Genomic DNA, 10,136 nt, shown 5'->3' with positions numbered 1-10,136 from the left:
GAACATAAGGGAAGGGAAGCAAAAATAATATAAAAAGAGGGAGGGGGACAAAACATAAGAGGCTCTTAAATATAGAGAACAAACAGGGTTGCTGAAGGGATTGTGGGAGTGGTGATGGGCTAAATAGGTAAGGACATTAAGGAATCTACTCCTGAAATCATTGTTGCACGATAAGCTAACTAACTTGGATGTAAATTTTGAAAATAAAAGAATAAACCAATGGGGTGAGGACTCTTCCTGTTAGCAAATTTTAATTTCATGGCTTCCAGTATTCGTATTGCACCACCAAAACTCCAAAACTTCAAGTGTACAGAGACTACTTGCTTGACTTGCAAAACTGGTCCAAATTATTGCAGAAATAAAAATTGCATAGTGCAAGGTCCATCCACTTTGCTACAAATGGCCAGATTTTATTCTTTCTCATTGCCATGTCATATTCCATTGTATGTATATACCAAAAAAAGGATATATCTATGTGTGTGTGTATATATATATATATAGTGGAATATTAACCATAAACAAGAATAAATCTTGCCATTTGACACAACATGGATGGATCTAGAGAGTATAATGTTAAGTGAAATAGGTCAGTAAGAGAATGACAAATACCATCTGATTTCACTCATATGTGGAACTTAAGAAAAAACAATGAACAAAGGGAAAAAGAGACAAACCATATAAACTGACTCTTAATTATAGAGAGCAAACTGATGGTTATTGGAGGGGCATGGATAGGGTTGTGTGGAATAGCTGATGGGGATTAAGAATGCACTTATCATGATGATCACTGAGTAATATATAGAATTGTTGAATCACTGTATTGAAACTAATATAAGACATTATGCTAATGATGTTGGAATTAAAATTTTTTAAAGTGCAAAAAAAATATTGAAACCAGAGTGTGTAAAGAAATGTCATGACTAGAGGATTAAAAATATTTTTGTTTCCTGGAGGGCTCTTGAAATATGAAGGTGTACATGGTAAGATATGGTTGAAATTTGAAATATCCAGGACTGGATAATCGAGTGCTTTAAAGGACATAAGGCCTGAGCCTTTCAGCTGAATCTTTCACATGTTTTGTTTAATTTAAATTGTGATAAGGCATAAAGTCCTATGTGTCCAGATACAGAAGGGCAAACAAATTTTGTATGTTTATATAGTTTTGAATATATACACATATATAAACTACATTTTTTCAAATTTCAAAACACTATTTAAATTATCTTCAGAAGACCCTTTTGTTTGTTAAGACACTATTATTTTATAGCCCAACTTAATGTTATTTAATCTTGGAAAACTTTCTGAAACCTATTGAGACATGGTCTCTGTCTTGCTTCTAACAAAGTGTTTCTGTTAATCTGACTAGCATCATAATGACTCATTTCTCAGTTATCTTGTTCACTATATTGTTAAATCATAGGGAAATTTCTTCTTAAACTTTGCATTATGAGTATCTGGTGTAGTCCCTGAACCATTCAGAGTATGTGGTAAACATGTATTAAATTGAATGGAGCTAGTATTCAGTGATCTTTGGCCTTTATTGTTGCTTTAGTTAATTTTTAAATGGTCCCAGGTTTTCAGTGATGGAACTAAGACGAAACTACATCTTAGAGATAATGGAAATTGCATAGGATTTGGAAGGTTCAGAGCTAGTACAGATCTCTGAAAATGATCTCCTGCATGTACAGAAGAAAAATTTCAGGAAATTTTCATCCTCCGTAGAATCTAGGAAGACATGATTTCCATGAAGCTGGCACATAGTCTGCTTTTGAAAGGCAACTGGTATAAGGACAAGGAGGTATGATAAAGTAGGATTAACAAAACAAACATACAAAAAGCTTCACATCAGAAACAATAGTAACTTATGCAATGTATCCAAGTGATGTAAAGAATTATCTCTGGACTGGCAAATAAATAAATTTGCAGAACTCTCTTAGGAATTAGAGGGAAAAGGCACAAAATGAAAATGATGGGAAAAGAAGTGGTTCAATAATGGTGGTGAATAGAAAGCTGTCTTCTGGAAGATGGGAGCTCTTGAATGAGCCCCTGGGGGAGACAGACCAGAAGCATTAATCAAAGGAACAGGAGTTGAGGATGGAAGTTTGCAGAAATATAGAAACCACCGTTTTCCTTCTCATGAAAAACAATCATGTTCTGGGCAAAACCATTGCAAAGATGGCCCACACCTTGTCTCATCTTGGCAAAAGTGAAAGAACTTTTTTTTTTCTGCAAGCATCCATACACAGAAAGAGGACAACGAGTGAAATTATAAAATTCAAGGTGATGTCAGGCACCTTATTGATAATCATACTAAATGCCAGAAGATACTTGTAGGTGGTAGATAGCTTATAATAGAAGAAAGTCGAACTATGAAAATAGATCTATTATTACTTTATAATAATCAGAGGACTTTAATTTTAAAATAGGTAAATGTAGAAGTCATGTGAAAAGTATTATGTAACATGGAAGAGAGAAAAACAATGTGGAGAGTTTTAAAAGCTTGTTGCAACATAGAAACAGACATATAGCTTTGAATTCATATACACAAGGTTAAAATAGAAACAATAGAAAAACAGACAACAAATATACACTCATTATAACTATGCTTGCACCTGGGAAGGAGAGACAGAGGATTGAGGGAGTATAAAGGACTTTATTTTTAGTGCAGTATTTTATTTTAAAAATATCTGGAGGGAGTCATGCTAAGCAAAATAAGTCAGGCAGAGAAGGACAGATACCATATGTTGTCACTCATAGGTCTCACAGGAGAAACCTAGTAGGAGACTATGGGAATGGGAAAGAGGGGGAAACGAGGTGGGGAGAGGGAGTGAGGCAAATCACGAGAGACTTGTGAATGTTGAGCACAAACTGAGGGCTGAAGAGGGAGGGGGAAGGGGAAGAGGGGGGATGGGCACGGAGGAGGGCACTTGTGGGGAAGAGCACTGGGTGTCATATGGAAACCAACTTGGTAATAAACTATGTATATAAAGAAAAAGAAAATCCAGAAATAGACCCAAGCACACTAGAGAAATTTAGTATGGTAGAGCTATTATCTTAAGTTAGTGGTGAAAAAGATGAACACAGTTGAAAAATGATATTAGGCAAAGATAGCAAAAGGAAAAGAAAACTAAACTAGACCTATTATTCATATTGTATATTAATATAGATCCCATATGGATCAAAGATCTAAATGTATAAAATAAAACCATACACACATGCACATACACACAAAAATAAAAAATATCTAATGCACAGGTGACCCAATTTCTTTCATTTTCGAATGGCAGATAAATAGCATTTGTTATATTATCTTTTGTAACATTCTAATTAATTTTATTAAAATTTTTTAGTATTTATTTAAAATGTTTTAATGTTTATTTTTGAGAGACAGAATATTAGCAGGGGGAGGGAAGAGAGAGGAAGGGAGACACATAATCTGAAATAGGCTCCAGACTCTGCAGAGCCTGACATGGGGCTCGAACTCACAAGCCTAAGATCATGACTGAGCCAAAGTCGGATGCTTAACCCACTGAGTTACCCAGGCGCCCCCTAATTGCCTTAATTTTAAAAAGAAAGGCAATTGTAATGAAATTGAGATATCAGTTGTCGCATTACAAACTAACAGCATGTATATATGTGTGTGTGTGAGTATGTAAACATGTATGTGTAGTATATTTACATTTATTAATATATATATTGCTGTATACATATATATGAGTAATCATATGTGTGTATAGTTGTACACCCATTTGCACATAGACATATGAAGATGACATAACATCCATATTGGTGAGGGTTAGCTTAAGGTCTTATACACTTTGAGAGACAATCTATTTTGGCAGAGGAGATATCAAAAGCCTTCATTACCATATCTTTAGGACTTTATCCTAAAGATATAAATATTGAGCAGAAACAAAATTTTACATTGTATTTAATACTTTTTATCCATTCAGCAAATTTTGTTGAGCTGTATTTTTATAAATTGCATTTATGGAATTGAATATGCAGAGTTTCAGATCTCAGAAGGTATCATGTTTATGGAAGGAAAGGAAAACCTTGAATTAGGAATCATGAAAATGCTGAACAATAACTGGTCAGTTTATTCATTGTGTATACATTTGTGAGAACAATTTAGCTATTTAAATTATTAAAATATGAGTAGTACATGACACCGAATATCACCTGGTCACAACTGAGCCAATGGTTCTTTTCTCTCTTTCTCTTTCAATGAGGGATTGTAGGTGAGCATCTCCCATGCTCGGATGCTCGGTCTCAGGCTGTGGTGTTTGGCAGAAGTCACTGATTTCTAAGAATGTTGGAAGGTGCCCACAACTGGCACTAGAGTATTTTTTGTCACTTCAAAGCACCTATGGACAGTCTTTGCTTTTTCATACAAGAGTAAGCTTAGGAATGCTTTGCTTCATTCTAGGTCAGGGTGCCTACATATATAGACACTTTCCTCTGCTGTCTTATTGCCAATTTCTTTAAATACAGTATATAACAAGAGTTTATTAATACTGCACTGTAGTTAATGTCCGTATGAGCATATACAGTGGCCCCCATGCAGAAAAAGATTGAAAAGAAAAGTGTTAAGAAAAAGGAGATGATTACAGTGCAATTTAAGAAGGGAACCATTGTGGGGGGCCTGGGTGGCTCAGTTGGTCAAGTGTCCAACTTCAGCTCAGGTCATGATTTCACAGTTTGTGGGTTCAAACTCCACCTTGGGCTCTGTTCTGGCAGCTCAGAGCCTGAAGCCTGCTTCCAACTGTGTGTCCCTATCTCTTTGCCCCTCCCTGCTCATGATCTGTCTCTCAAAAGTAATTAAATGTTAAAAAGAATTAAAAAAAAAGAGAGGAACCATTGAGAAGTACAAATGAGGTAGATGAGTGGCTGAAATTTTGTGAGTGAGATTTTATAAGAAGTCTATGTCTGCATCTTGTCTGCAGAGGAGGAGAGAAAAAAAACAGAGGAATCCCTCACTTCAAAAGAGATTAGGGAGATGTGTAAAATGTAGAAAACATGGCAAAAGTTTATAGAAAAGCACCATCTAAATAAGCCCATAGCAGTGTGAGCGATGTATCTTTTAAATGACAACGCAGTGTCACATTTCTGTGAAGTCCTCAAAAGGAGGCAGCATCAAGTGTCATTGGATACGTTTCTTGTTAAGGTTACATGAAAAGAAAAAGATTCCACTGAGCCAATAGATAGCAGTGATTTTGTTAGTGATAGTGAAAGTCATCTTGCACAATAGTACTTCCATCTCTTGTCTCCCTCACAACAGCCAGGAAGGCTTTCAAAGTGCGGGTTAATTGGTTCATTTTTCTTTATATTTTGTATTTCTTATTATTTTATATTATAGTATTGTAATCATTTTTATATGAATATTTTTAGGTTGTGAATCAAACCATCCTAGTTTCCATTACTTCTTGTGGAAAATTTGCTTTGATATACAAGCACTTTGGATTACAAGCATGTTTCCAGAATGAATGATGCTAGTAAACCAAGGTTTTACTGTATCTGCACTGACACAAATTGCATAAAATTAAATGCAAGTTTTTTACTTCTAGATTTTTTTAGTGTAAGAGATGTAATTTTATTTTTAATTTTTTTCATGAAATTATATTTAAGGTGTAAAATATAATTTACAAATAAATACTATATATAGAAACATGTGTACCATCCCCCCCCCCAAATTTCTTTATTCCATCAGTGGACACTTAGGTTGTTTACATAGCTTGTTTATTGTGACTAACATTTCAACATTGTTTGAAATAGCAAAAACTGAAAACAGTATAAATAACCATTGATTAAGGGATTGATTGAATAAAATCCACATAATGGGATATTTTCTAGCAATGCAGTGAATGAAGCAGCTCCATATAAACTGATAGGGAAGCACAAAAAAAGGTAAGATACAGAAAAGATTTTTATGATGACATATTTTATTAATTTATCTGTGCTTATGTATATGTGCATGGAAGGACTCATAAGAATTTGTGCTTTTGGTGAGGATAAAAGATTTTATGCTTTTCATTTTATACCACATGGTGTTGTTAAATTTAGTTTTTCATGGTTTATCATTATAAGCTTTTCAATATATTTGAGAAGCAATCTGAAATAAAATGTCATTAGTATTCTCTTTCCCTGTATTGATGACTTAGGTACACACACATTTTATTTTATTTTTAATACATTTTATTTAATGTTATATTTTATATAATGATATAATTTTATAAAATGTTATATAATTTGACAAATAATAATACTAAAACTCTATTCAAAGTTATTTTGTAATTAACTATTTTCACTTTGTATAATCAACATTTTGAGACAGCAGTAGGACAACAGCCGTAAGGGTAACTTACCCCTTTTCTTTCTAAAATATGAGCATAGTAACTAATTTACACATAATCTATGGACATCTTTCCTTTGCTCATCTTTGAGACGAGTGTATATATCTTTTGAAAAATTGGCTTTGTGGAAAATTGAATTAGAAAGTTGTGTTTACACTACTCCTTAGTAACTACTTTCGCATAACAAAGTGTGCAAACTAAAATATTTTGGCCATATGTAGCTTTCATATGGCTCTGCTTTTTGGCTAAGCATAGTGCTTAACTTAAAACTAAAAGAAAAGTAGTTCATTGACAAGAGACGGACATCTTAAAATTGGGAGATTTCTGATAAAAATCAGGTGTCTTATCTTGAAAAATTAGAAGATATAATATTGGACCTACATTTCCACTGTGAAACAGTTGGCTGAAGCTGAAGAGCAGCTGTTTTCCTTAGTTTAGACATGCGGAAAACTCTATTATTTTCCATAGTTTCTACCATCCCTTATTACTTAAGCCCTGTCAGCATCACTCATTTGTGACCCTATATGGACCTCAAGTTTACAGGCCATGGATTAAAAGAAGAATCTGGACACAAGGAGAAAGTACCCCTACGAGGAGTTAGAAATATACCATAAAGCTTATAAAATTAAAACAACGTGGTAGTAAAGTATGGACAAATTAGGGGAGTAGAGTATTAAGCATAAAATAGACCCAAGTACATGTGGAATATTAGTACATGATAAAAATGGCATCTCAAATCACTGGTGGAAAAACTAAGTTTTTGATGTGTGAGAACAACTGGTAAGCCAATTGAAAAAATGAAAAGTTGTATTCCAATCTCATACATAAGAGTACACTCCAAATGGGTTGGACATCTAACCACAAAATAATGAAATCACATATATACTATAAGAAAGCATGGATGGATTTCTTCTTAACCTCAGCCTAAGGAAATATTTTCTACCCAAGACTCAAAATCCAGATATATAAAAGATTGAACAATTTGACTACATAAAAAAAATCATGGACTAGTCAACAGACAAGTGAAAAACTGGAATAGAATACTTGTGATATACCCCAAAGAGTTAATATCCTTTAATCATTAAAGGGTTAACACCCTGATAGAAAAAAATAGGTAATAGATATAAACAGACACTTAAAAATGGAAATAAAACTGGTTCTTAAACATGAAAAAGGTTCACACTCCCAATTAGAAGAACACAAATTAAAACAATACCTTCTCTAACCTGTTGGACTGATTAAAATTAAGACAACACATAGTGTTATCTGTGGGGAAACACGTGTTCTCTTATGTTCCTGGTAGGAATGCAAACTAGAACTTTCTAGAGGGCATCTTGGCAGTATGTGCCCTAATCTTTTGACTCAACAATTCTACCACAAGGAAGTGTACCCTAAGGTACACTTTCAACAGTACAAAAATTATTGCAAACAGGGTTATTCATTCCTGCGTTGTTTGTGATTTTAAAAATTAGAACAACCAAATGCCCATCTGTATTCGTTGAATAAACTGTTACAGTCTCCCAGTGGAGGACTTGTAAATAAGAACGGGAAGATCTCTAAAGCCTTCTGTATGGTGATTTCCAGGATCTCCAGACAACGTACCTGTAGTGTGAACCCTTCGTGTAAGAAAGAATAAGGTGTTAGAAAATACGCATGTGCAAATATGCTCGTTTGTGCCAAAAGAAATACAGGAAAGACAAACCAGGAAGGAAAAAAAAGACCCGTTATCTGTAGTGTGTGTGTGTGTGTGTGTGTGTGTGTGTGTGTGTGTGTGTGTGTACAGAAAGTAGTGAAAAAAATGGGACAGTAAAAATGATGAATGAGTGACACTTCTCTCGAGTTATCTTGTAGAGGTCTGATTCTTTGAACCATGATAATGCTTGCATGACCAAAATATAAAAGAATAATTACAGCTATTAATTTAAATTAGTTTGTGTGTGTGCAGGCACATGCATGTGTGTGTACTGGAATGCATACAATGAATTAACCTAACTGTATTTCAGTCCTTTTGCAGAAGGATGGAGAAGCAAAGAGCTACGAAACATTAAAAGGCAGTATTTTGTTTAGGGGCACCTGGGTGGCTCAGTCAGTAAAGCCTCCAACTTGGGCTCAAATCATGCTCTCAGTTTGTGAATTCGAACCCTGCATCAGGCTCTATGCTGACAGCTTGGAGCCTGCGTCTGCTTCAGATTTTGTGTCCCTTCCTCTCTCTGCTCCTCCCCCACTCATTCAATCTCCCCTCCCCAAATGGGTAAACATTAAAAAAAAAAAAGACAGTGTTTTGTTTACATACTTAAGGTCACAGGAAAAAACTACCCACACAGGATGTGCTATCGTTAGTGACTTTGTTTTGGACATATGTGTAGTTTAGCAGCTCTGTAAGTATTAGATGTGTATACTAGGACCAAGCCAGTAAATAAACAAATGGATATTGAGAGCCAGGTTCCTCACTGGCAAAGAAAGAAGCTCCAAACCAGGGAAAAGGGAAGGCTAGAATGAACACTGTGGTGGTGGATTGAACTTAGAGGTATTAGTATAAATTCCTTTATTTAATTGTGGTTTTTACATACACATATATAGATGGATAGATAAAAAATAAATATACACCTATGTGTAGGTGTGGATTAATACATATTTATCTGGAGTAGTAATACATATTGCCTTCCATTAAGATTTTAGTTTTTAAATATTCTTCAATAAAGGAACGGGAACTCCTTGGTTGATTCTGGGATTGGGATAGAGAAAATACAAGATGGATTTGGAATCTCTTCTGGTGCCAGATGTTAGGAAGTGTTGAAAAAATGATAGCGCCTTGTCAGAAAGACACAGGATCTACCTTGTAGGAGCTCTTGGCCAAAACTGGGACTGATTTGAATCAAAATATGATAGTATTTAATTATAATCACATAAATATCCATGTATTTTCTATATACATCCATAGAATCAAATACATATCCATGCACCTGACACAAATAAATAATTGGATAACAAAATGGAAGAAAGGGCAACTCTCTTACAGTAGAATTTCAATAAAAAATAGAGAAGGAATGAGAAATAGAAAATCTATAGCAATCATGGTAATAATAATTGCAGGCAAGAAACATTGATGGGTACTAAAATTAGGGGACAAAATATGATAAGAAATAAGATATTTACATAGTCTTAAGTATCTCCCCACAAGATACTTATTAATTACAAAGAGAAAGATAGTGATTTTATAATGGAGAAATTTGGCAGACACTGTGGCAACCAAAAGATCAAGGTTTACATGATCAGTTATAAGACACATTGACATCATGTGCCTCCTGGTGTGATGCTCGGGAAGGGTACAATACCACTTCTGTGGTATTCTTGCCAAAAAAATGCATACAATTAACCTAATCATGAGAAAACATCAGATAGATCAATATTATAGAGACATTCAAAAAAATGACTTTAAAACAGTCAGAGTCATAAAAGATGAGGAATGGTGAAGGAAATGTCATAGGTAGACCTGAGATGAGAAGGGATAAGTGACCCAAAATGCAATATGGGAATCTTGTTTGGATCCTGGACAGGGGAAAAGAAACTTCAGTGGAAAAAATAGTAAAATTTGAATAAGTTTTATAGATTAGTTAATTGTATTAAGAATATTATATTTTTGTTTTGATATACTATAACATAGTAAGTTAATATTTGGTAAAGCTGTGTGAAGGGTATGTCAGAACGATCTGTGCTATTTTTGCCACTTTTTAAAAACCCAAATTTATTTCAGAATGAAAGTTGAGGGGCGCCTGGGTGGCT

The sequence above is a fragment of the Suricata suricatta genome, chromosome 12 (assembly GCF_006229205.1).
Source record: "Suricata suricatta isolate VVHF042 chromosome 12, meerkat_22Aug2017_6uvM2_HiC, whole genome shotgun sequence".
Classification (NCBI taxonomy): domain Eukaryota; kingdom Metazoa; phylum Chordata; class Mammalia; order Carnivora; family Herpestidae; genus Suricata; species Suricata suricatta.
This window is presented reverse-complemented; position numbering follows the sequence as displayed.